Source organism: Phaseolus vulgaris, chromosome 4, assembly GCF_051622355.1.
Source record: "Phaseolus vulgaris cultivar YP4 chromosome 4, ASM5162235v1, whole genome shotgun sequence".
Taxonomy (NCBI): domain Eukaryota; kingdom Viridiplantae; phylum Streptophyta; class Magnoliopsida; order Fabales; family Fabaceae; genus Phaseolus; species Phaseolus vulgaris.
Genome location: NC_143501.1, coordinates 46,058,780 through 46,085,061, shown reverse-complemented (window position 1 = coordinate 46,085,061; position 26,282 = coordinate 46,058,780). Strand labels below are relative to the sequence as shown.

General features: G+C 35.5%; 3 pseudogenes across 2 annotated transcripts; 2 read left to right on the top strand and 1 right to left on the bottom strand.

Annotated features, from left to right (window-relative positions):
• LOC150028125 (miraculin-like) lies at nucleotides 1-19,871 on the top strand (annotated as a pseudogene). The gene is made up of 4 exons (XR_016520298.1): nucleotides 1-170; nucleotides 14,010-14,088; nucleotides 14,154-14,501; nucleotides 19,031-19,871. The product of XR_016520298.1 is annotated as a miraculin-like (transcript).
• Nucleotides 19,252-26,045, top strand: LOC137838888 (UDP-glycosyltransferase 708D1-like; annotated as a pseudogene).
• On the bottom strand, nucleotides 19,609-21,283 carry LOC137837824 (UDP-glycosyltransferase 708D1-like; annotated as a pseudogene). Its single transcript, XR_016520406.1, has 2 exons — nucleotides 20,481-21,283; nucleotides 19,609-20,082 (listed from the first exon to the last, which is right to left on the bottom strand). The product of XR_016520406.1 is annotated as a UDP-glycosyltransferase 708D1-like (transcript).
• Nucleotides 26,046-26,282: the final 237 nt, after the last annotated feature.

Sequence of the window (26,282 nt, the reverse complement as noted above, 5' to 3'; positions counted from 1 at the left end):
ATGATCAAGACCAGTACAGAACAAACAGAATGCCAAAGACAGAATGGTAGAAACGATAAGTCATTTTCAACACAAAATGAGAGTCTTGGTGTTGGGGTAGGGGCTGACCTATGTGCATTTCAAGCTGGCCCTCAAGGAATTCGAAGGAGATTATTGAAGCAGTGGGGAAGGTAATGTTGGCAGAAGCCACGCTTTTCTAGAAGAGACAAAGGTCTTTGTCCAACTCCCCCATGTTGTCAGGACTTCTTGCTCTCTTGAAGTTGTCCCTGGAATCCTTGTTCCCCTTGTTTACCCAATACAAGGGGAAGCCATCAAGTAGCGAAGGGTCTTGGTTGTTCGGGCACACCTTGACGAACTTCCCCTTCCAGTCTTTGTAGGATTGTTGGAAGATTGAGAGGATTGACCTCCCAGCAATCCCATTCAAGCTGACCCAGAGGCGATCTCCGGGATTCTTTGCCTCAAATAGAAAGAGGAAGACATCAACCGAAACCGGCAGTCCCAGGTGTGTGCAAAGAATTTGAAACGCCCTCACGAATGCCCAGCTGTTGGGATGGAGCTGGGCAGGGGCGATGTCGAGCTCGGTCAACAACTCCCTCTCGAAACGAGTGAAAGGAAACCTAAGTTTCACTTTCTTCAGCAGCGTGGCATAGACGAAGTAGAACAACTCGTCGTTGTTCCCCTTGTTATCCGCACAGACTGGTTCTCCAGGGAGGCAAGGCAGCACCGTCACGTTGTCATCGTGCTCCTTGTGAAATGAAAGGTTGGGTCGCTCCCCTTTCTTCAGGCGAAGCACCCCCACCTCAGTATTTATTGACGAGGTTTCCTTCAGTAGAGTTGGGGTGGCCCAAGGGTAGAGCTCTTTGTAGTCCCGTGGAGGAAGGGAGGCTCCCCCGGCTTGTGGTGGAGTTGTTTGGGTAAGGCAGACCTCTCAGCCTGTGTGGAAGGAGCACCAGAGGCTCGTGGGGGGTTGTGTGTTGGTGGAAGGTTTGTCCCAGTGGTAACCCTACGAGTTTTGGGAGGAGGTTTTCGCGATGAGGAAGGAGGATTAGCGGTGGACTTTGTCTGAGCCATCGCAGGAACTGCAAAGGAAAGAAAAGGGAGGAGATGAGGATAGCAAGAGAACGACTCGATTGAAGGCGAAGAAGATAGAACGAACGAGTGAGAGTTCACTGGGGTAGACGTTATCAGGAATGAAACTCTAAGTTACGAGAAAAGAGAAACAACCCACAACGTATGCTCCAGACAGTTAATGGATGATGCAAACCGATTAAAATGCAACAAATATCAGTAGAAGGAGTAAAGGAGTTACCTTTTGATGATCGGGTAAATGTTGAAAGAAGTTGAAGATTGAGGGAGACGAAGGTTTCGTAGTTCGCAGAGAGAGCGTTTAGAATGCTTGAAGATGAAGAAATATAATAAAACAGTGAATAGCGCGAAGGGTTTAAGGGTTTCAAACGTTGTAGGAAGCACAAACGACAATTAAAAACAACCGTTGATGAAGCCACGTGTCGTTTGATCAAAAAGGGGTTGGTGAAGCGTCAGAAAGGCAAAGGAGTACGAACGTACGGAAGTCCGTACAAGGGCCACGTAGATCGACGATGATTTGACTTCTTAGTCTTTTCGCTGGTCAAGTCTCAGCTTAAGACTGGGGGGCTTGTGTACCGATCAAGTCATCGGGTGTGATGACGTGGCAGCAAGCGATAATATAGGCGTGTTGAACGAGACACCTGGCCGACAGAAGGGAAGTAAATCGGGAAGTCAGTATAGTCGTCGATCGCTGAATGGGCGTTCTTCGATCTCTAGTATGCGTAACCGGCGGTCACCAGAGTTGCGTCACAGTCGCCGTATGTGAGTACTAGGAGATCAGGTGGTTAGAGATCACCGGGGAATGCTAGGAGATCGGGTGGTTTACACACCGCCGAAAAGGGCACATCGCCGAACGATCAGGAAAGCTGTGCACCAAGTTACTCCCTGTGTGGATAACTTAGTCGAATGGCGAAAAGAGTAGAAGTAACGCTCAAGTTGTGGAGGCTCCAGATGGTGACACGTGTACAGCTGGATGTGAGCCACGTGTCTGGAGGCGTAACCGTCAGGAGAGAGAAAAAGCTCAGGTATATAAGGAACACTTAACAGACTTTTGAGGTACGCTTTCAGAATACTTTCTAGTACACTGAGATTCACTACGCACGGTTCCTTGAGTTGAGATATTCTCTCTGAGTTTTTGGTGATTCTTCCACTGACTTGAGCGTCGGAGCGCGATCGGCCACAGTGGTGCCACTTTGTTTTCTTCAGGTTCTTGCGAGGAATTAAGACGTGAAGAGTGAAAGCTAACGTGGTGCGAAGCTGATCCAAAGGAGAGATCTTTGACGTGGCAAGAATCTTGCACTCAAGTCAACCAGCTGGATCAGAGATTATACAAACATGTAAAAGAACTTAAAAACAGAAATTTATAATAGAGATAAGGAATGTCTTATCCTTTGTGTTGTTCTTTCAATGAGCCACCAAAACCTAGCATCTTCTTGAAAACTGAGGGTGGCTAAGGGTACTTTTCTTTTCTCAATCACATGGTGGCAGACAAAAATTTGTTCTACCTTCATTTCCCACTCTAAATAGACTTCCACGTTTTCTTTTCCATGGAAATGGGGTAGATCTACCCTAACCTCTCTTGGGCTCTCTTGTTCTCTTCTATCTCTTCTAGTTCTCCTAGGGGGTGGTTGATAGTACTCATTTATCCTAACACTTTCCTCCTCAAAAGAATCATGATTTTGAGAACTAGATTCATGAGAACGTATCTTTTTAGATTTTTGAGAAGTTTCATCCTTTTCTTTAGCCAATTTCAACTCCTTGATTTGGGCCTCATGCTCCAATTGTCTATATGAGAGTGATTGAAAGTCCTTGGCTAATTGTTTTAAAAGAGATTTGATGGACTTTATATCACTTTCATTAGATTTAGAAGACTGATGACATGACTAAAGATTTTTGTTTAAGTATTTTACTTCAAGAAAGAAAAGGAAAGTAGTGAAGGTAGCTTTCCAGGAAAGAGGGGTGAGTCATTAGAACTTCTTAAGTACCAAGTCTTTCCTTGCCAAAACCTATCCCTAAAAAACTTCACACAATTCTTTTTCTAATTAAATTACTTAGACCACAATGAGAAATGAAAAGTCAAATTTTATACAAAAGAAAACAATGCAAAGCAATTAACAAACAAAGCAATTAATCAAAGCTAAGCAAGTAACTAACATAAACAATTAAGCAAAGCTATACAAGTAGTTAACGTAAAGCAAACTAGCTAAGCACAATTAAAGATTGCTAATCTACAAAGCTTTAAACTAGACGTTTCCTAGGTGAGGCTTCTAGACACTTTGAGCCTTTGAAGACACACTCATCGTCTACACGTGATTAATCCACTAATTAAACAAAGGTTAAGTGTAATTACAACTCAAAGAAATACAAAGAAATTGAATTGTACAAATTAAATTTCAGATTTCTATACTATGCACTCCTTTGATTTGTAGTTGCTCTCCTTTTTTGTGTCCTTCAAAGTGTATGTGTTTGGTATTTGTATTTGTGTTTGCTGCTGCTCCTTGTCTTAACCTCTTATGAATAGACAATTAAATTCTCCAAAACAGTACCTACTAAGTAGAGCTAGACTCACCTCAATTCCACTTAACAAGCACTAATTGAATTTATCCACCAACAATTTAGAGGTTAAGAAAAGAAAGCAAGAAACAAATTAATTTTTAAAACAGTACCACAACAAATGGATTTGAATTATGTGACACAACTTAGAAAGAGTTTAGAATAATATTGGACAAGCAAATAAAAATAGGCACTCAATAAAGGATGGCACACAAAAGGAACCTAAAGAAAGGAACTAGAATTAATTTGAAAAACCAAAACGGCACTACTGGAAAAATTTAGATTCAGAAAGCGTGACTTAAAATATTTATGCTGAGCTGGCTATTTTGAATTTGCTTCTGAAAACTTAACCACAAACGATTCAATGTCTTAGCAAGCCTTTGGCGCTGGAATCACACCAAAAAAATTCACCAAATAATTGTGATAAATTTTTCAAAATCACTGTCCAACTACCGTATATTTTGGCGCCAGAATGCACTCTTTTCTTATTTTATTTATCATTTTTTTTCTATTTTATATTTTCATCTGATTCTTTTTTTCTTGATTTTCTAACACATCAAACTGTATTAATCCAGATTTTCAGAATTTTTCTTCAACGTATTAAAATTTCATAACAAAAAACAGTCAGTGCAGAATTTGAAAAATAGAGGAGTCCTAATTCTGGAATTTAAAAACAGAATAAGAAACTTCAAAAACACAATGGAGTAGATGTATATGAATTTGTATGGAACTAGCATACAAATATGAACTCAAACTAAAAGAAAAATGCACCAAAGGATCAACAAACACAGAAATATAATTCTAGACTCAAATTAAATCAAGAAACCAAAATTATCAACAAATTCAGCACAACAAGGATTTGATGACATATTAGGAAATACATGACTAGACAAAACATCAAAGGATTCAGAAAATAAAATGACTCAAGACAAATCATATGAACCAAACAAAATTTCAAACAAGACTCAAACAACCTAAAATCAAAACAACAACAATATTTCATATAGATTCCTACACATAATATGAAAATAAGAAGCTCAAGAACAATTTGAACATTTTGCACCGATTGAATTGCTTAAAACAACAACTAAATCAAATTAAAAAGCAAAAAAGCAACAAGACAACATGAACAAGTGATGAACAACATAGAAATAAGAAGAACACAAACACAAAAATGAGAGAAGACACTTAGCTCTTGTAGAACCTATGCTCATGATACAAAATGATGGATTTGTGTCTCCTTTTTTGCGGTTTTTGTTGATGAATGTGGAAGCTCCATGGATTGATGGTGGAACAAGGCTCTACTAGGAGTTGTGATACCCTTGGAGGTGCTTGAGAAGTAGGAAGAGTAGGAGTGGTTGGCCAACTCCCTTTGTAGGTGAAGGTTTGAAGATTAAAAGCCTATTCCAAAGAGAGTTTAGGTAAGGAGTGATGGAGGAGGGCCAAGCTCACCACACTATGAAATGCCAAGCTCCAAGTCTAGACCGTCTAGAACCATGCGGGGAGCGTCTAGACTCAAAAGGAGAGCGTCTAGCACAAGATGAGGGGCGGCTACATAAGGAGCGTCTAGGAGGAAGCCTAGACCGTCTAGGACCAAGCACCTTCACGCACACATGGGTCAAAGCTACGTTTGGAGGGAGAAGACCTTGTACATGTTACATGGAGGCCCATTAGGGGTGCCTTAGTAATTAGTGTAGTGTTAGAAAGCATAAACTTGTCTTACACATGATTTACCCTAGATTTTGTGCACATTCTAGAACTTTGCTTCACATGGCCGACCATGTGCCCATGTGCTGCATGTGGAGTCATTTCCATTTCATTTGAGAAGCATTTAATCTTCTCTTAGCTTAGGATTTACGGCCTCCTTAGCTTATAAAAGGAGAAGCCATCTCTTGTATTTTTGAAGATTAATGAGAGTAAAGTTATGCTGCCAACATTGTGCCATACTTTGCTTCTACCTAGTTTCTAGGATCTAATCTTCATCTTCCTCACCTACCATAGGGCTGGCCGAACCTCCCTACTTCCATACACATCATGCACCTTCAAGATCACCATAACTCCTAGGAGGATCTTGCACATTTACATCCATGGCTTTCGCACCATTGTTTACATGATTCCGAGAAGATCTCCATGAATTTGCCATCAAGGAGTGAGAATGGCACAATTTTGGCAGCATTTCACTATTCAATTAATCTTGAATCTACATGACCCAAGTGTTGAACCTTGTGATGTTCAATGTTTTGAAGAATCCAAATCCTTTGAAGGATGTTGAAGCCTCTGCTTTGCTTGATGTTGTTGTGCTTGTTTAAGCTTTGTTCTGGGGTAGTTTATATGTTGTAATCCACCCTTGTATTAAATCTCAAGTAATTAGCATCTCAATCTTTATAAAAGTAAAATGTTTTTCAAACTAAGTTGAAACAACCGATTGTTTTGTCGAAACAACCAATTGTTTATACTAAGGTGTTTTGAGAAAGTTTGAAAACTGTTTTTTGAATAGTTGAAACTGTTAAGTACCAAAACAACCGATTGATTCGAGGAAACAACCGATTGTTTGTTTTGGGACCATAACAGAAAAACTGTTTTCTTTGACTGAGCTTTAAATGCTTTAACTGTATACGCTCCAGTCATATATCTTTGAATATATTCAGAAAAACAGTTTTAAGATTTAAGAATCTTTTGACAAAGTTTTTCTAAGAGAGTTTTCAAAGAGCTGAGATTGCTTAAGAGTTTTGTGATTGATCAAGGTGCTGGAATAGGATTCTACTTGTATTGATTTCAGATATAAATGATTTTTATACGGGCATTAATATCAATCAAAGGACATAATATTTTCATGCTAATCAAAATACAAAAGAGTGAGAAAGATGAACCGCAATCCTTATTTTTTCAATTGAAGCAACAAACTCTTTGACTTATTTTCTTATTAATCACTGTCATCATAACAAATCCCAAAAAACTTTATTATTTTGTTTTCTATTTAGTTAATATTTTACTTGATTATTCAACTGTTCCTTGTGGGTTCGATATTCGTCCCCATAGACAAATTATTACTTTTGACAACACGATGAACTTGCCGTAAAAAAGTCAGCACTCATGCACCACCCCGCAATAGAACAACACAAAACATATATGTCTACATAAGTGGTAGCCCTTCTATATGGTTTTACCTTCCTAGTGAGATCGTTGGAACAAGGAACACCCTAAAATATAGCTGGTTAAATTTTCTTGGATAGAATTGACTATATATAACTTAAATTTAGCCAAGAGGGGTTTGTGGTGATGCTGACAGAGAATGTAAATCGTGCAAAAGGATTGTCAAATACAAATGAATGCACACAAAACCTCTTAAATAAATGATTGTGAAATTCGTAATCCATATCATCATTTTGTTCTTTTTTAATACTTCTTTTATTTTTGCAAATTCTATGATTCTTTTGATGATAGTATTTTGTTATATTGTATATAATCATTGTATATTATTATGTTTATGTACTCTATTAATCAGGTTACGAGATCAAACTTTATGGACTTCTCACAATAATTTAGGAAAAACTTCTAAAGAATATCTATTAACATTCTAACAAGAAATAAATAAGGAAAGAAATAGAGATGTAAATGATCAATAAAAAATACTATTAAGTTTTACTATATGAATAATATAACTATTTTGTGAGTTTATAATTTTCATGTTTAATGTTTTAATTTTTCGAATTATTTTAAAGAGACATTAGATATGTGAATTTTTTTTATGCTTAAAAATTATGAATCTCATAAATTATAAATTTTATAAATAAATAATTGAATTAATAAAATATATTATTAATATAACATATAAACTTTTATTATTTAAATTTTCATTTTATTTTTAGAAAAAATAGATTTTCATGTACTCTATATAAATAATATTATTAGAATCATAACATAATTTTTTTGAAAATATTAGTTGTTGAAAATGTTACTTTCTTAAATATAGCAAGTATTAGATTTTTTTTTAGTTTTAATTTTTTGAAAAATTAAAATTTTCTTTTTATCAAACTCTCATTTAAATTGAATAAAAAGACTTTAATAACTAAAAAAAAATCAATTATTTAACAATATTTTAGCTTTTTTAATTTAAGTATAACATATTTTATTGTATATATTTGTATGTTAGTATTGAAAATGATAATATTATACATAATGTGATTACTCCAAAAAAGTTTTCTATTAGTTGAAAATAATGAATATGTAAAATCAGAAAAAAAATTTATCAATTTTTTGTTTAAAACATCACAAAAAGAATTTTCTAATTCTGTAATTTAAGCTAGTTGTCAAACAAATATTTTTGTTAAAATAAAATAATAAATTATAATTTAAAAAATAAATTTATTTGAAAACTTTGATTCAAATCATCATTTGATAATTTTACACCATATAAAAATTAGGTATATTTATTACAAGAATAAAAGTCACTTATAAAATGTATAGATTTATTGAAGGATAAAAAAACTTTGAATACATTATAATATGGCCCAAAAAAAAAGCAGTTGTGAAATAATCATTTTCTTTTGAGTAGTGTTGAAAATAGTCTCAAGTATTTATGATTAGTGTTGAAAAAAGTCTCAAGTATTTATGAGTAGTGTTGAAAAAAGTCTCAAGTATTTATGAGTAGTGTTGAAAAAAGTTTTAATTGATTAATTAAAATATAAAATAATAATGATTAAACTTAACTAAATTTTAAGTTTTTTCATTGGATTTTTTATAGTTGTATTTACCTACTAAAATATTATTAAATAAAATTTATTTTTAAATAAAAAATAATAATTAATCATTATATTAATAAAAATATAAATTATTTTAGAAATTAAAATTATTATTTAATTAATTAATATTTAATTAGTTATCAAAGTTTTAGCTATTAATTTTAGAATATAAATTAGTTAATAGTTAATTAAATATAAAATTAAAATTAATTTATAAATTTAGAAACTATATTAAATAATAATATTTTTTTAGTTTTTAAATTAGTGTATAATTTAATTAATATATTGATTAATCATTTTTTATCTCTAAAATTTATTTTTATTTAATTATTTTTGTGTGTGTTATGTTTATAATAACTATGTTATTAACTAGTTTATCATTTTGCAAACTTTTTTCTTTCTACTTATCTTGTGTATTTAAGACATAACTTTGGTATCTCTTATTCATTAAAAAACTTTAATTCAAAAATAAAGTTTGATATATATATATATATATATATATTTTATTTTTTTAATTTTTTTTTTTAATTTTTCTTCTTCTATCATTAGTTTGTTAGCATTAATATGATACTAAACTTTATCATTAGTTTGATAAACTTTATTTTTTTATTCCTTTTATTTTTCTTTTATCTTTTTGAATTTGTTCTCTTTCTTTTATGAGAGAAATTTCGATAGAATCTAACTTGGATCCAACCAATTCTCTTTTTCTTCATTATTCTGGTAGTTGTAGTCGATCACCAAAATTACATTACATAGATCTCTCAGTGAAAAACTGTGAAAAACAATATTTCATTTCTACAGTAATAAAAGTTCTACATTATAATAGATGATATTTTTTATATTTAATATTTTCTTAGAATATTAAAATCAAGTGATCCGCGAGTCAATGTCTTACAAAAGATTTTCTGAATTTTTTCTAAATACAAATGACAATGAAAGAAAAACATGAAAATGAGTGATATTTTTGTAAGTTTTAAATATCAATATTTGTAAACTTAACATATAATACCAACAATGAAGACCTAGAATTTGACCTAAATAGAACATTTTCTAGAAATCACCTCCCCACATGATCTTCTGGTTTTCTAGGAAATTATTTTATCAGTCAATAAAATATTATCATTATATACTGTTTATAACTAGTTATTGTAAAAGCTAAAACAAGACTATGATAAAGGAATGTAAAAAACTGCAGGCTTAGTGATTTTTACTCATAAAAAATACTGCATGTACAATTTGCTGAATTATGGGTTTTCTGCAAAAAGTTGGAGTTCTGGGATAGGGAGACAAAATATTTGATTATTGATTCTGGAACATCCTTTTTTTCTCCATCTGCATAAATTTGAAGAAAAGAACAATGAAGCTTATTAAGGAAATAATAATTATCAAATTATATATAATTATTGTATGCAATATTTGATGATATTGTACCAATTATATGCAATTAATTTAATAATTATAGAATCTCATGGTTAGAGATTCTATAAAATACACCTAAGAGAATAAGAAACATTTCTTCTTCTTACCATTTTTTATCATTTTCTTATATGGTATCAGAGCACCGATCTTGGTGCCCTGACAGCCTCTCCATTTTTATCCCCTAAATAAAAATCATGTCTAGCAAAGAAGGCACCAGTAACGAGTCTGATAGAAACCTCGTACAACGCTTCAGTGCCAAGCAAATTCAGCAATTGGCAAGGACTATTTACTCGCTCAACAATAACGGTAAAAGTGACCCGTTTGTTAGCTCTGCAGGTCTGCTTGCCCATAACTCCTCTTCTAATTCTGCTTTTACGAAACCATGGATTTTGGATAGCGGAGCAACCGATCACATTGCATATGATTCACAATTTTTCACACACACTTCATCATCATTTATTTCAAATGTTAATCTGTCCACAGGCTCAACTGCGCCCATCTCATCTACAGGCAATATTAAATTCAATGACAAAATCACTCTCAAAGATGTTCTTTGTCTTCCTTCTTTTAATTTAAATCTCATGTCCATTAGTAAGATAACCAGTTCACTACATTGTTGTGTCGTTTTTATGGTTGCGTTTTACAGGACTTGGCTACGGGGAGGATGATTGGCTCGGGTAAACAACACGCAGGCTTATACTATATGTCCCCTCTTCCAAACCAAGCCCACGCATCTCAAATATCGACCGATCCTGATTTATGGCACAAGCGCCTTGGACATCCTTCCCCGACGTGTCTACTACTTGTATCTTCCTTACTACCTATCCCTATCAGTAAAAATCTCATTCTCATTCATAATCATTGTAGTATTTGTCCCAAAGCTAAACAAACAAGTCTATCCTTTCCTTTAAGCACAATAAAATCTCATTCTCCATTTAATCTATTGCATTGTGACATTTAGGGTCCTCATAAAACCCCAACTCATTTTGGAAAACGTTTTTTTCTCACTATAGTCGATGACTATACTAGATGTACTTGGCTATTTCTTATGAATCACAAATCTGAAACCCAACATCTCTTAGAGTCATTCATTACATTTGCACAAAATCAATTTCAGGCATCTATTAAAACCATCCGCGTTGACAACGGACTGGAATTTATTTCAATGTATGATTTTTTTCTCAAAAAAGGTATTGAATGTCAACGCACTTGCGTCTACACTCCTCAACAAAATGGAGTAGTAGAACGCAAACATAGACATGTTTTAAACACAGCACGAGCCCTCCTATTTCAGTCCAATTTACCATTAGAATTTTGGGGAGAATGCGTTTTAACCGCCACATATATCATTAATCGTTTGCCATCACCTTTACTAAAAAATAAATCACCTTTTGAGCTACTATATAATCAACCACCTTCCCTTTCTCACCTAAAAACTTTTGGTTGCCTCTGTTACGCAACTGTTGTTTCACCTAAGCAAAAATTTGATCCGCGCGCCCGACAATGCATCTTCATTGGTTATCCTCATAGTCAAAAAGCATACAAATTATTTGATATAGATGCAAACACTTTTTTTACAAGTCGGGATGTCATCTTCCATGAAAGTGTTTTCCCATTCTGCCAACAGTCAGAGACACCATCCTCACCTCCATTACAAGGTATTTTGCCCACTATTGACATTGACTTACCCACTCCTGTCCAACATTCACTCGATCAACCTTCTTCTCTTACTCATCACAATGCACCTGAACCTCCATCAAACCAACCTTCTTCTCCTACTCGTCACAATACACCTAAACCTCCATCAAACCAACTCTCTTCTCCTACTCATCACAATGCACCTAAACCTCCATCAAACCAACCTTCTTCTCCTACTCGTCATAATACACCTGAACTGCCAGTAGACCAACCTTCTTCTCCCATGCCAAGAAGTTTAGCACCCATTACCAAACCTTCTCCAACCGACCTTACTGTTCGACGATCCAGTCGCACATCAACCCAACCTTCCTGGCTTCAAGACTACGTAACGGGATCCCAAGCCAATCATTCGACCACTGTCCAAGACCGACCGAATGGAACCAGGTATCCTATGCATCATTTTCTTTCTAATTCACGATTTTCTTCTACACACAGTGCATATCTTGCTAACATCACAGCCACCAAAGAACCTCACATTTATGCTCAAGCTATCCTTGATCCAAATTGGCAAAAAGTAATGGACGAAGAGCTTTCCGCCTTGCAGCTAAATCAAACGTGGACCTTGACATCGTTACCCGCTTTGCAGAAACCCATCGGATGCAAATGGGTCTATAAAATAAAGTACAACTCAGATGGTAGCGTCCACAAATATAAGGCACGCCTTGTCGCAAAGGGGTACACTCAGATTGAAGGTGTTGACTATTCTGAAACTTTTTCACCAACAGCAAAATTAACAACTTTGAGGTGTCTCCTCACCATTGCAGCAGCCAGAAATTGGTTTACTCACCAGCTAGATGTGCAAAATGTCTTCTTACATGGCACATTGCATGAAATTATTTACATGGACTTGCCACCCGGGCATCATCGACAGGGGGAGAACATTGTATGTCGACTCAACAAATCCCTTTATGGTCTCAAACAAGCATCTCGAACATGGTTTTCAACATTTTCTCATGTGATTAAATCTGTAGGGTTTCAACAGTCCAAGACAGATTATTCACAAGACATAATAACTCATCATTTACTGCCATTTTGATTTATGTGGATGATATTCTTTTGACAGGAAATGATTTGACAGAAATTCAGCGTGTTAAAGATTGTTTATTACAACAATTTCGCATTAAAGATCTTGGAGACCTAAAATATTTTTTAGGGATTGAATTTTCCCGTTCCAAAGCTGGTATTTACATGTCCCAAAGAAAATATGCGCTTGATATTTTGCAGGATACGGGACTCACAGGTGCTCGTCCAGACAAATTTCCAATGGAACAATACCTAAAACTCACACCAGACGATGGAGAGTTATTAAAGGATCCCGTCAAATACAGGCGACTTGTGGGACGACTGATATACCTCACGGTTACTCGGCCTGACATAGCATTTTTGGTTCGGACCCTAAGTCAATATATACAGGATCCACGGAAACCTCATTGGGATGCCGCAATTCGAGTCCTAAAGTACATCAAAGGATCACCAGGACAAGGATTGTTATTGCCATCTGAAAACAATCTTACATTGACAGCTTATTGCGACTCAGACTGGGGAGGTTGTCAGACAACTCGGGGATCAGTGTTTGGGTATTGCATTTTTCTTGGTTCCTCTATTATCTCATGGAAGTAAAAAAAAAACAAACAAACGTATCAAGATCATCAGCGGAAGCAGAATACCGCGCAATGGCCAATACTTGTTTGGAGATAGTTTGGTTACGATATCTGTTGCAGGATTTAAAGGTGCCATGTAACTTGCCAGCTCAACTTTTCTGTGATAATCAAGCGGCATTACATATAGCAGCAAACCCAGTATTTCATGAACGCACAAAACACATTGAGATAGACTGCCACATTGTGCGAGAAAAATTACAAGCTGGGATAATCAGTCCTTCATATGTACCGACACAGTATCAGCTCGCAGATATTTTTACGAAGGCATTGGACAAGGAACGATTTTTGACGCTACGACACAAGTTGGGGGTTCTTGATCTCCACCTACCAACTTGAGGGGGAGTATTAAGGAAATAATAATTATCAAATTATATGCAATATTTGACGATATTGTACCAATTATATGCAATTAATTTAATAATTATAGAATCTCATGGTTAGTATCCTACATAATTAGATTGTAATTTGGAGAGAGAAACTCCCTATATATTTCCTATACATGAAGTGATGTAAAATACACATAAGAGAATAAGAAACATTTCTTCTTCTTACCATTTTTTATCATTTTCTTATAAAGCTAAAGAAAAGAAAAGAGTAAAGCAAGATATTCATTAATCTCACAATACAGAGCTTAAAAAATGGAAATGCACTAATCTATGTGCTTCTTTTTACTTTACATCCTAAACAAACGAAGCATTTTCATTCTAGTCTTAAACATGGTACAAGAAGTTAAACTCTGAATGATTGAGTATAAACCAAACTACAACTTCATCAGAAAACTTATAAATCTAGTCAATCACAGATTGTGAACTACACAATTTTTTTGACAAAATTGAATCTTTATATACAGGCCAATTGTAAGAGAAGAAATCCATGACTTTGGTGCACATGGGTACATAGATTTAGATCCATCCCCGGCTAATATAAATGTAAATCTCCCTCTTCTTCCATATCCATCTCACAAGAGTTACAAGAAGAAAAAAATTAAACACAGAAAATTGAAGAAGCAGGTCCTGCACCAGAGCAAATTGTGGATTCATCAGGGAAGAAGGTGAGCTGGTGACAATTACTACATTGTTCCAGCATCCTCTGATGTAGGTGACCTTTCTCTCTCAATCACAGGTGAAGATTGCCCTCTTGATGTTGTAGCTGTTGATGGTTATCAAGGCCAACAATTGAGCTTTGTACCTGTTAATGATAAGAAAGGTGTGATTCGTGTTTCCACTGATTTCAACATCTATTTCTCCACCTGCACAAGTTGTCCACAGTCCACACTGTGGAAGCTTAATGACTATGATTATTCAATATAACAGTGGTTTGTCACAACTGGTGGTGTTTTGGGCAACCCTTGTTGGAGATCCCACATCAACTAGAGATTAGAGCCTTTCATAGTATATAAGTGGGTGCAAACCTCACCCCATTGAGCCGGTTTTATGGGGTTGAGTTAGGCTTAAAGTCCACTTCGTATTATAAAGCTCTGTTACGCACTCTGAAAACTTTCTTTTCTTTTTATTCTTCTTGGATTTATTTTCCTTGTTTCTCTTTTTGCAGCAATGGCAGAAGAACGCGTCACTTCTTCGTCTCAACCCGATCCGGCGAACAGCTACCTCTACCTTCATCCTAGCGAGAACCCCGCTGCTCCGCTCGTCTCACCAGTGCTGGATGCTTCAAATTACCACTCCTGGAGCCGCTCAATCTTGACGGCACTGAACGTTAAAAACAAAGTAGAGTTCGTTCTTGGAACGCATCCTTGCCCAGAAAAAGACCATCGAAATTTCTCAGTTTGGAACAGATGCAATAATACGGTAGTCTCATGGTTAGTACACTCCGTCTCTTTACCTATTCGGCAAAGCATTATGTAGGGATATCGTGTGCGGAAGCGTGATAATTTCAACCAAAGATTATGAGAAATTAAAGTAAAGTGAGAATGATACCAGAATTTTTAGGTGGAAAACCCCTTTAAATAGAGGTAAAAAACCACCGGCGAGAGAGACAAAACTTTCACTATAATGATACTGGGAGTACAATGAATTCCTCTCAAACTAATAGATAAATAGCCCTAAAACAAATCCTCTCTATATGGGTTAAACACTTACACCCAAGAACAGAAATAGAGAGTATATGAAAAGAGAGAGGAAGCAAGTGTGTGTTGCTTGTTTGTAGTGTGTTACATTGCTTGAAGGAAGTCACTATATATAGTGGTTCTAGGAGACAACAATAATAAATACAATTAATGGTAATTAACCTCCCATTGATTGCGACAATTAATCTCCCATTGATTGCAATTGATTGCGGCAATTAATCTCCCATTGATTGCAATTGATTGTGACAATTAACCTCCCAATTATGACAAGAAAACGGAAAATGTGAGTCATAAATCCACACATTATTTGGATGGATAGTGCCCTAGACATCTGGAATGACTTGAAAACTAGATACTCTCAGGGTGACCTATCTAGAATTTCCGATCTTCAAGTAGAAGTAGCTTCTTTAAATTAGGGGGATTTATCTGTGACTGAGTATTTTACAAAATTAAGGATAATTTGGGACGAGTTGGACAACTTTAGGCCTATCCCCATGTGCACATTATAGAATTAAGGAAAATAATCTATGGCATTATAGAATGGGGCATCCCTCTGATGAAAGGTTGCATGTCTTGAAAAGTCAATACCCTTTTGTTTTTGCTGATAAAACTCATATGTGTGATATTTGTAATCGTGCAAAACAAAGAAAACTTCCCTTTACTCTAAGCACCTCTCACACTACTGCTATATTTGATATCATTCATGTAGATATTTGGGGACCCTGTTCTGCCACATCTATGCAAGGTTTTCGTTATTTTTTTACCATTGTAGATGATTTTTCTCGTTATACATGGACTATATTGTTGCATGCTAAATCTGAAGTTCGCACTCATCTCATAAATTTTTTTGCTTATGCTGAAAATCAATTTAAAACAACCATCAAAAGCATTCGTTCTGATAATGGTGTTGAATTTGCCATGAAAATTTTTTTTGCTTCCAAAGGCACAGTTCATCAAACTAATTGCATTGAAACCCCCAACAAAATGGTATAGCTGAACGTAAACACCAACACATTTTAAACATCACTCGCGCTTTACTGTTTCAAGCAAATTTACCTAATATTTTTTGGGACTTCACTGTCCAACATGCTGTTTTCCTCATAAATTGCACACCCACTCCCCTTTTACAAGATATTGCTCCATATGAAAAACTTTTTGGAAAACCTTGTGATATCTCTTCCTTACGGGTTTTTGGCTGCTCATGTTATTCTACTACCATTCATGCTAATAGAAAGAAATTAGATCCTAGATTTGTTCATGGTATATTTCTCGGCTTTCCACACAATACTAAAGGTTACATCATCTTAAATTTAAAGTATCATCGCATTGAAGTTTCAAGACATGTGATCTTTCATGAACATCATTTTCCATACATATTGAATCATGATGACAAACGGAGCCCCAACACTTTATCTTTACCCATTCCTGCTAACTATAATACATTCTGTGATGATATTTTGTTTGATTATAACTGTCACAATCATGAGCACGAGCCTCCAATCACTCACAATGAAGACAACATTATTCCAACTAGACGCTCCAGTAGACAAAAACGACCCCCTACCTACTTAGAGGACTTCCATACTTGCTTACCTGCTGCAAACACTGTAAGTAATCGGTATCCCATTCATAAATTTCTTTCCTACACTGCTCTCTCACCTTCTTTCAAAAAGACTATTTTATCTATATCTTTTAACACTAAACACAACACTTACACTGAGGCTTCTAAGTATCATTGTTGGAAACAAGCAATGCTAGAAGAGCTTAATGCTAACAACACATGGCAGATCACTGTTCTTCCTCCAGGTAAGAAAACCATTGGCTGCAAATGGGTTTTTAAGGTAAAACACAAAGCTGATGGAACCATTGATCGCCACAAAGCACGGTTGGTAGCAAAAGGCTACACACAATTAGAAGGTCTAGATTTTTTAGATACTTTTGCTCCTGTAGCAAAACTAACCACTTTAAGACTTTTACTTGCTGTTGCCACTTCTCAAAACTGGATTCTTAAACAACTTGATGTGAATAACGCTTTTCTCCATGGGGACCTCCTTGAGGAAGTCTACATGCAACCAGCGCCAGGCCTCAAACTCCCATCTCCTCAACATGTTTGCAAATTACAAAGATCACTCTATGGCCTTCGCCAGGCCAGCCGCCAATGGTATGCAAAACTGTCTCAATTTTTACTTTCACATAAATACACTTTATCCTCTGCTGATCACTCTCAATTTTTACATCACCATTATTCTTGTGTATGTTGATGATCTGGTGCTTACTGGAAACGATCATGAGGAAATTGCTCATATCACCTCTCTGTTGGACACTCAATTCAAGATCAAAAACCTAGGAGACCTCACCTATTTTTTGGGCCTAGAGGTGGCCAGAAACAGCCAAGGGCTCCACATCTGTCAACGAAAATACGTACTGGACCTTCTTCATGAAACCGGCATGATCAATTCTGCTCCTATGCCTACACCCATGGTTCACTCATCTCGACTTTCCTCCTCTGTTGGCACACGACTCAATGACATTGAAACCTCTGAATATAGAAAACTCATTGGCAAGCTCATATATCTAACCAACACACAGCCTGACATTGCCTTTATTGTCCACAACCTCAGCCAATTTATTTCCTCTCCTACCAATCTCCATCAACAAGCTGCTTTTCGTCTTATTCGGTACTTGAAAGGCAACCCTGGAAACGGTATCTTCTTTCACAGCAACAACACTCTCCAACTTCGCGGTTTCAGTGACTCGGATTGGGCTACCTGTCCTGAAACCCGAAAATCAGTAACCGGTTACTCCATCTTTTTGGGTGACTCTCTCGTCTCATGGAAATCCAAGAAACAACAAACCATTTCCAAAAGTTCTTCTGAAGCCGAATATAGAGCCTTAGCCACAACCACCTGCGAGATTCAATGGCTAACCTATATCCTGCAAGACCTTGGTATTTCCTATATCCAACCAGCAACCATCTACTGTGACAACCAATTTGCAATACACATTGCCTCAAATCACGTGTTTCATGAGCGTATCAAGCACATCGACATTGACGGTCACATCGTCTGAGACTAGATCACTGTTGGGCTTCTCAAGTTGCTTCCAATCTCTTCCTCTATGCAGATTGCGGATATCCTTACAAAACGCCTTGCTCCAACAATATACAAAGAGATCCAATCCAAGCTGGGAATGAGAAACATATATTCCCAGCTTGAGGGGGGCTGATAAAATAACTGTACCCTTTATTAATAACTGCACACCTTTACACACTTTTGTTTTGGACCTTCCATTTTTTGGGCTTTTGTTTTTCTCTTTGTAATCTATGTTTTGCTGTTTGACATGTACATATATATACTCTTATGGATCCAATAATAATTAGTTTTTTCTGTGCCATTAAGTTTCACAATTTAGACTTCTTTCCCTCTCTATGTTCTCTGTTCTCTCTCCCTCTCTGTTTAGGGTTTTTCATCCTCTGTTGGTTGGTGCCTTGGGTGATTGCTATCTCTTTGCCATGGCGGTTAATCACATTATGGTATCAGAGCCATTTTCGAGCCTATCCTAGCAAGTGTTTGTGTTGGGCCTATCGTGCCACCCGCTATCAGGCCGCTATCGGACCACCCATAATATATAGTCCCACGCACGAGTTGGTAGTCTCGGCATGAGGGGGTGTGTTGGAGATCCCACATCGACTAGAGATTAGAGCCTTTCATAGTATATAAGTGGGTGCAAACCTCACCCCATTGAGCCGGTTTAATGGGGTTGAGTTAGGCTTAAAGTCCACTTCGTAATAACCCTGGCTCTCAAACCATCAGCAACTGGTTTAAGATTGAGAAGTACGAGGATGCTTACAAGATGGTTTATTGTCCAAGTGTGTGCAATTATTGCAACTATCCAGTGATATTGGAATATATCAGGATCAATATGGCAATCGTTTAGCTCTAACTTCTGAGCCATACAAAGTGCAATTCCAGAGGGTTCAATCCTAAATGAGTTACATACACACAAAAGAATGCCTACTTCTGGACCTGTTGTTCAGGTGGCTTTCCCTCCAAGAGCTGGTATGGTTCACCTCAACCCATTTCTCAGAATAGCAGCATTGTTTCTTCATTATGGTTGCAAAGTCACTTTCATCACTCCAAAACCCACACTCTCTTCTTGAGTCAAACCACATCTCTTGCTTTGTTCTTCTTTTCCTCGCCAAGTAAATACACTTCAACCTCAACCCTCTGCATCCAACAATGAATATTTTGATATATACTTTTAAAATGATTTGTTATACATATTTTTTAAAAAAATTATCATGAAAATTATTACTTGAATTGCAAATCTAAAGGAAATAAAGTGGATATGTACCAATTAAACACTATTTAAACCTTAAAACATTTCGAATTCTGATAAATTTCCAAACCCTCAGAATATTTTGTAACAATGAAATAAAAAGCATTAAACACCAACACTCAACCAAATTGGAAATGTAATCACAAATTACAGTTTGAGTATATGTTTGCATACTATTTTATGCAGTTGAGGTTACTACTTGTTCTTACAACAAGGACCAAGAATACTAGAATCAGGTTGACAAGATTAACTCTTATACAAATCTTCCGAACTTTGGGCTGGACTCTCTCGGTCTCTTCTCGCATTGGGTGCTCTAGGCTTCTCCTCAAGGTAGATGCTCTCGGCTTCTCTTTCGGCTAAGTGCTCTTGGCTTCTCCTTCGGCTAAGTGCTCTCGGCTTCTCCTTCAGCTAGGTGCTCTCAGCTTCTTCTCGGGTTGGGCTCTCACGGCTTCTACTCGAGTTGTGCTCTCAGCTTCTTCTCCTCACAGGTGGGTGTGTGGACCTGCAAGGCGCTCCGATGCCAAAGTCAGATATAGTTTTATGTTCATCAGATAAATTGAATCTCCCTCACCTCTTGAGTTGAACCTCTATTTATAAGGCTCTCTTATTGGGCTTAAGAGTTACTTGGGTCTTTTCTTTTTGCACCTAACATTTTGAAAACACACCTGTATATTTGGGTCCATCTTATGGACTTTGCTATAATCACTAATTTAATTTTACTTATTTACTTTTTATATTTAACCTTTCGGTTGAGACTTTCAGTACAACCTTTCGGTCGAGACTTTCGATACAACCTTTCGACCTAGACAGTACACTACTATATTACAGAAATTCAAATTCACACTTAAACTTCACTTAATATTGTGAATAGGCAACATAGTATTCAGTAGTAATGCTCACAGGCCATTAAGGGACCAATTCCATACACCGGGGGCAACCCTTTAACCACTTTTCCTTCATTCAACGCTGCTAGTGCCTCTCCTTCCAGTTCCTCAAAGGAGTTGATGAAAACCCCATCGAGCTTGGTGAGTTTGCGACTGTCCTCCATGATCATTCTCTGAAAGGAGTTGCTACCTTGAAGAAGAAAAGCGGTAGGGACCGATGATCTAGGTATTGGTGATGTGAAACCCGGAATTTGAACAGCATCACCAATGAACGTAGAAGGGTGCGGTTGTGCAGCCGGATCGGAATCAGCAAGAACAGAAACGTATGCAGTGAAAGAGAACATTCTAGCTGCCGTGGGGAAGTACATGTAACTGGGACAAAAGAGTTTCTCAGAAATTGTGACTGCAGCGGAGATTAAAGCAACATTGTAGATGAAAGCAGAAAGTGGTGTTGTGAGTGAAGATAGGATTGGATATAGAAGGTGAATGGAATGACGAATGGTTTGAAACTGAAGGTAAAAAGGGTCAATGTTGGGGGCAACTGTGGTTGGATCCAATGGAATAAGGTTGAAGTCAATTTGATTCAGCAATAGAGACAGTGGGTCTGGGAGTGATGAGAGTGACTTTGCAACCATGGCGGAGGAACACTGCTGCTAGTCTCAGACATGGGTTGAGGTGACCCATGCCAGCACTTGGGAGCAAAGCCACATGAACAACTGCTTCAGAAGCAGACATAGTTTTGACGTGTTGAATCACCGAAGACTTAGTGTTAGCTGTTGTGATATGAATACCAAGAACAATAACAATTAAGAAAAGTAAACAAGGTATATATATTATTCATATCTCAGATAATAGTTTAATAGATTATAGAACTGCTAACAAAATCCCAACTAATACATAAATGATAATTAAATCTCAGTATCTACCAATGTCTTAACTACTAAAACATAAATGATAATTAAATCTCGATATCTACCAATATCTTAACCACCCAACAATAATATATGTTCTTCGTTTCTATTCAAATTCATACTTATTTCTATTCAACAGTTACATGTTTTCTATTTTATGGTCATAGGAATAGGTTTGGAAGTTTCATTTCATATATACTATTCATTTCTATTCAAGAAGACATTTTATGTGAATGATTTAAATGACATGTTATCAACTACATATCAATGCTTCATTTCAGAAAGTTACTCTCCTTGATGAATAAAAGGATAGTTGTACTTTTATAGGCTGTTTCAAAATGGTTTTCTGTTTATTCAAAAGGAATTCAGGAACTGTTGCTCTATATCAAGTCAAGACAAAGTATAACAACCCTAAATAGGTTTTTACATTCCTTTATCATAGTCTTGTTTTAGCTTTTACAATAACTAGTTATAATAATATTTTATTGACTGATAAAATAATTTTTAGAAAACCACAAGATCATGTGGGGGAGGTGATTTCTAGAAAACAAAAATGTTCAATATTTTGGTTTACAGTAACAGAGTATTTGGAGGGTTAGAGATCAGGTAGTGTAAAATATTAATTTTGGTCTCTGTAAAATATTTTCTTTGATTTTCATCTCCAAAAATTTCAATCTCTATTATTTATTTTTTGATACGTGAATACCATTTATTTTATGAATCATAAGATTCTTTTTTTCAAGTAACACACATTATTGTATAACATTACTAATATATTTCACTTTAAATACTTATTTAACCTGTTAGTTAATTAATGTTACATAATAATAAAGATAAAAAAAAATAGTTTCTAAATTTCGTTAACGTAAGTATTGATGCAATCATAGTAATAAAGAGGAAATAAAAGAAAAAGAGAGAAATACATCAACCTTAAACTTAATTTTTGAATGATAAGAATTTGAGATCTCCAAGATCTTTTTAACCTAAAATGCTTGTGTAGAAAGAATTTGAGATCTCCAAGATCTTTTAACATGAAATGATCTTAACATGAAATGCTTGTGTAGAAAAGTTTTCGTTTGTAAAATGATTGATGGAAAAAACAAATGCGGAAGTAACACACATAATCACGAATCAACTGCAGACAAATAAACGATACAAGATTTAACGTGGTTCGGTCGCCAACTGCAACCTACATCTACACGGACAACTATTAGGTTTTCATTTTTATCCTGTTGCACACCAATTACAAGTATAATGATATCTTTAAACAGAGATTATAAAAGAGACACAATAATTAAGCGCACTCACAAAAATGTGTTTAGACAGCCCAACCTAATTGCTCCTGACTTCATATCCAACCATGATAATGACATTCACATATATAAAATTTGAATTTGTTCCTTTAGTAAATTTGAAATAATCAAACTTAGATTGTTTGTAATCATGAGAAAGTAAGTTACTGCTGAATTTGGTAAACCAACTCCTTGAATCATATTCATGAACATGCATAGATTTGTTGTGTTTACAAACAACAAAAGCTAGAGTGATATTTATGATATTGTGTTTATATCCTTGAGGAATTTGCATAAAGATTTCTTCCCTAAGGTTATCATTGAAAAGAAATATTATTTGACGTCTAACTACGCTAGATATTAATATTGAGATGCACCTAAGGACAAGAGTTGACATCTAACTACAAAATTATTGACATCTAACTACAAAATTATTCAATAAAAATTAATTTTAGAGATAAAAATATTTATTTGTTATATTGATTAAATTAAATATTATTATTATAAAAATTATTGGTATCTAAATTAATTTCTATTAGTGATAAATAATTTTTAAATTGATATATAATTAGATACCAAGATTTTAGATGTTAACTTTAGAATCTAAATAATTGGTAGTTAAAATCTAGGTAGCTAATTAGATATCAATTTAAAAATTATTTATAAAAAATATAAACTAATTTAGATACCAATAATTTTTTTAATCTCTAAAATAATATTTAATTTAGTCAATATAATAATTAATTATCTTTTATCTCTAAAACTATTTTTTAACCTTCACTCTAGTGTGTCATTCTAATTAGTTAGGTAAAAGGGGAGTGATGCTTTTTTATATTAATCTTAAGAAATTTATGTGTGTTTTATTAGCCTTTTGTTTATTTTAAAACTATACATTGTTTTACTTTTTTTATTTTTTTATACTCCTATTATTTACTTTTATCTCAAGTTATACATTTACTCTTTTTATTTATTTATTTATTTATAATTATATCATTTAATTTATCTCTAATTATGTACTAGTCTATTTATTAATTTATAGTCATGTCATTTAGTTTATTACTAGATATGTCATTTAGTTTATTACTAGATACACGTTAATCCTCTTTACTAGATTTATAATTATATATTATGTTATTTGATTTATATCCGGTTACACTAGTCTCTTTTATTATATTTATATTTATATCTTTTAGTTTATCTCAGTCCTCTTTATTAAAATTATGTTTATATCATTTTATTTATCTTTAGTTTCACAATGGTTTTTTTTTATTTATTTAAATTTCTTGCTTTGATTCTTATTTCAAATACTAGGGTGCTTATGGATTGAATTTTTCAAAATTGGATTTTTCAAAATCAAATCTAAATCCAATAAAATGGATTGGATTTAAAATTCAAATCCATTTTAACAAGATCAAAGTTATTTAGATTTTTTTAAATTTATTTAAAAAAATTAAATATAGATTAAATTCACTTTATCAATTAGATTAAATCCATCTCGATCTTGACATAGAATGATTTGGTTTGACATAGATTGAAGTCGACTCGACTTGGATCTAGACTGACTCGACTAGATCTAGATCTAGATCGACTCGACTAGTCCTGAACCAAGACCAACTCAACTCGATATGGACTTAGTACGACTCGACTTCGACTTCAACCGAACTAGGATTGACTCAACTCCACCTAAAAAAATTTGCAAATACAGATAAAAACTAAAAAAAAAAAAAATACCCAAATTTTAACTTCAACATATCACAATATCCATAAACTGTTTGGTGGTAGGTCCATAAACAATTAAACTATTAATACTTTTTTTTGGAGAGTTTGGTGGTAGGTCCATAAACAATTAAAATTTTAATAGTTTTGAGGAGTTTGGTAAAGATTAGATTTTTAACTAACTTCTTCTCTTCCTTGATCACACAACAGCAACCACTTACTATTCTGGGATCCAACACAACAAAAAATGTCTGTTCCTGAAGCTGCTGTTCATGTGGGTTTCCTCTCAAGTGCTGGCATGGGTCACCTCAATCCATGTCTGAGACTAGCAGCAGTGTTCCTTACGTTTCTGTTCTTGCTGATTCCGATCCGGCTGCACAACCGCACCCTTCTACGTTCGTTGGTGATGCTGTTCAAATCCCGGGTTTCACATCGCCAATACCAAGATCATCGGTCCCTCCCGCTTTTCTTCTTCAAGGTGGCAACTCCTTTCAGAGAATGATCATGGAGGACAGTTGCAAACTCACGAAGCTCGATGGGGTTTTCATCAACTCGTTTGAGGAACTGGAAGGAGAGGCACTAGCAGCGTTGAATGAAGGAAAAGTGGTTAGAGGGTTGCCCCCGGTGTATGGAATTGGCCCCTTAATGGCGTGTGAGTTTGAGAGTGTAGATCAAGGTCAAAGGGGTTGCATGAGTTGGATACTGGAGTGGCTTGATGAACAAGCTGAAGGGTCTGTGGTGTATGTTAGCTTGGGGAGCAGGACTGAGACAAGGAAGGAGCAGATAAAGGACATGGCTTTGGGGTTAACAGAATGCGGGTATAGTTTTTTGTGGGTGGTGAAGTTGAAGAAGGTTGACATAGAAGAGGAGGAGGGTTTGGAGGAGGTGTTGGGGAGTGAGTTGATGAGTAAGGTGAGGGAAAAGGGTGTGGTTGTGAAGGAGTTTGTGGATCAGATCAAGATTCTGGGGCACCCTGCAGTGGGGGGGTTTGTGAGTCATGGAGGGTGGAACTCAATAACTGAGACAGTGCGGGAGGGAAAGCCTATTCTGACATGGCCTCAGCATGCGGATCAGAAGATGACAGCAGAAGCCATAAGGATGAGTGGGGTGGGGATTTGGGCTGATGAGTGGGGGTGGGGGACAGAAAAGGTGGTGAAAGGGAAGGAGATTGCAAAGAGATGATGAGCAATGAGTCTTTGAGGGTCAAAGCTGGAGAAATGAAGGAGGCAGCAAAGAAGGCTTGTGGTGTTGGTGGGAGTTGTGAGGTTATCATTAAGAGACTAATTGAGGAGTGGAAGAAGAATGCTCAAGTCACCTGAGCATTATCACTCAATACTATTTTGCCTATTCACAGTATTAAGTTAAGTTTACGTGTGAATTTGAATTTATGTCAGAAAGTAATGCAGTAGTAACCTCAACTGCATAAAATAGTATGCAAACATATACTCAAACTATAATAATTTGTGGTTACATTTCCAATTTGGTTTAGTGTTTATTTTGGGTGTTTGGTTTAGTGTAATTTGGTTACATTACCAAATTTGGTATAATGTAATAAAATCGGAGTTTACATCTTAGGAAAGATTTTTCCTTAGAAGTAAATATTGACAAGGAGAAACTAGAAACTTTAAAAAGACTCCAAATAGAAGACTCTTTCTTTATTCACTGTCGTTGTGTTTGGTTATTATAGTTATGTTTGGTTAGGTATATGTACTATTGAACTGAATTTGGAGGTTGAGAAAATGGTTGTACTCTTCATGTTTGGTTGGATATATTTGAAGTGAAATGCATAGAAAAAAAAAATGTGTGGAAAGTGGGACATGGTGAATGATTTACGTACTTAATTCTTACATGGTTGAAGAAGAATGTGGATATGCATGGTAACATAACTGCATAGTTTTT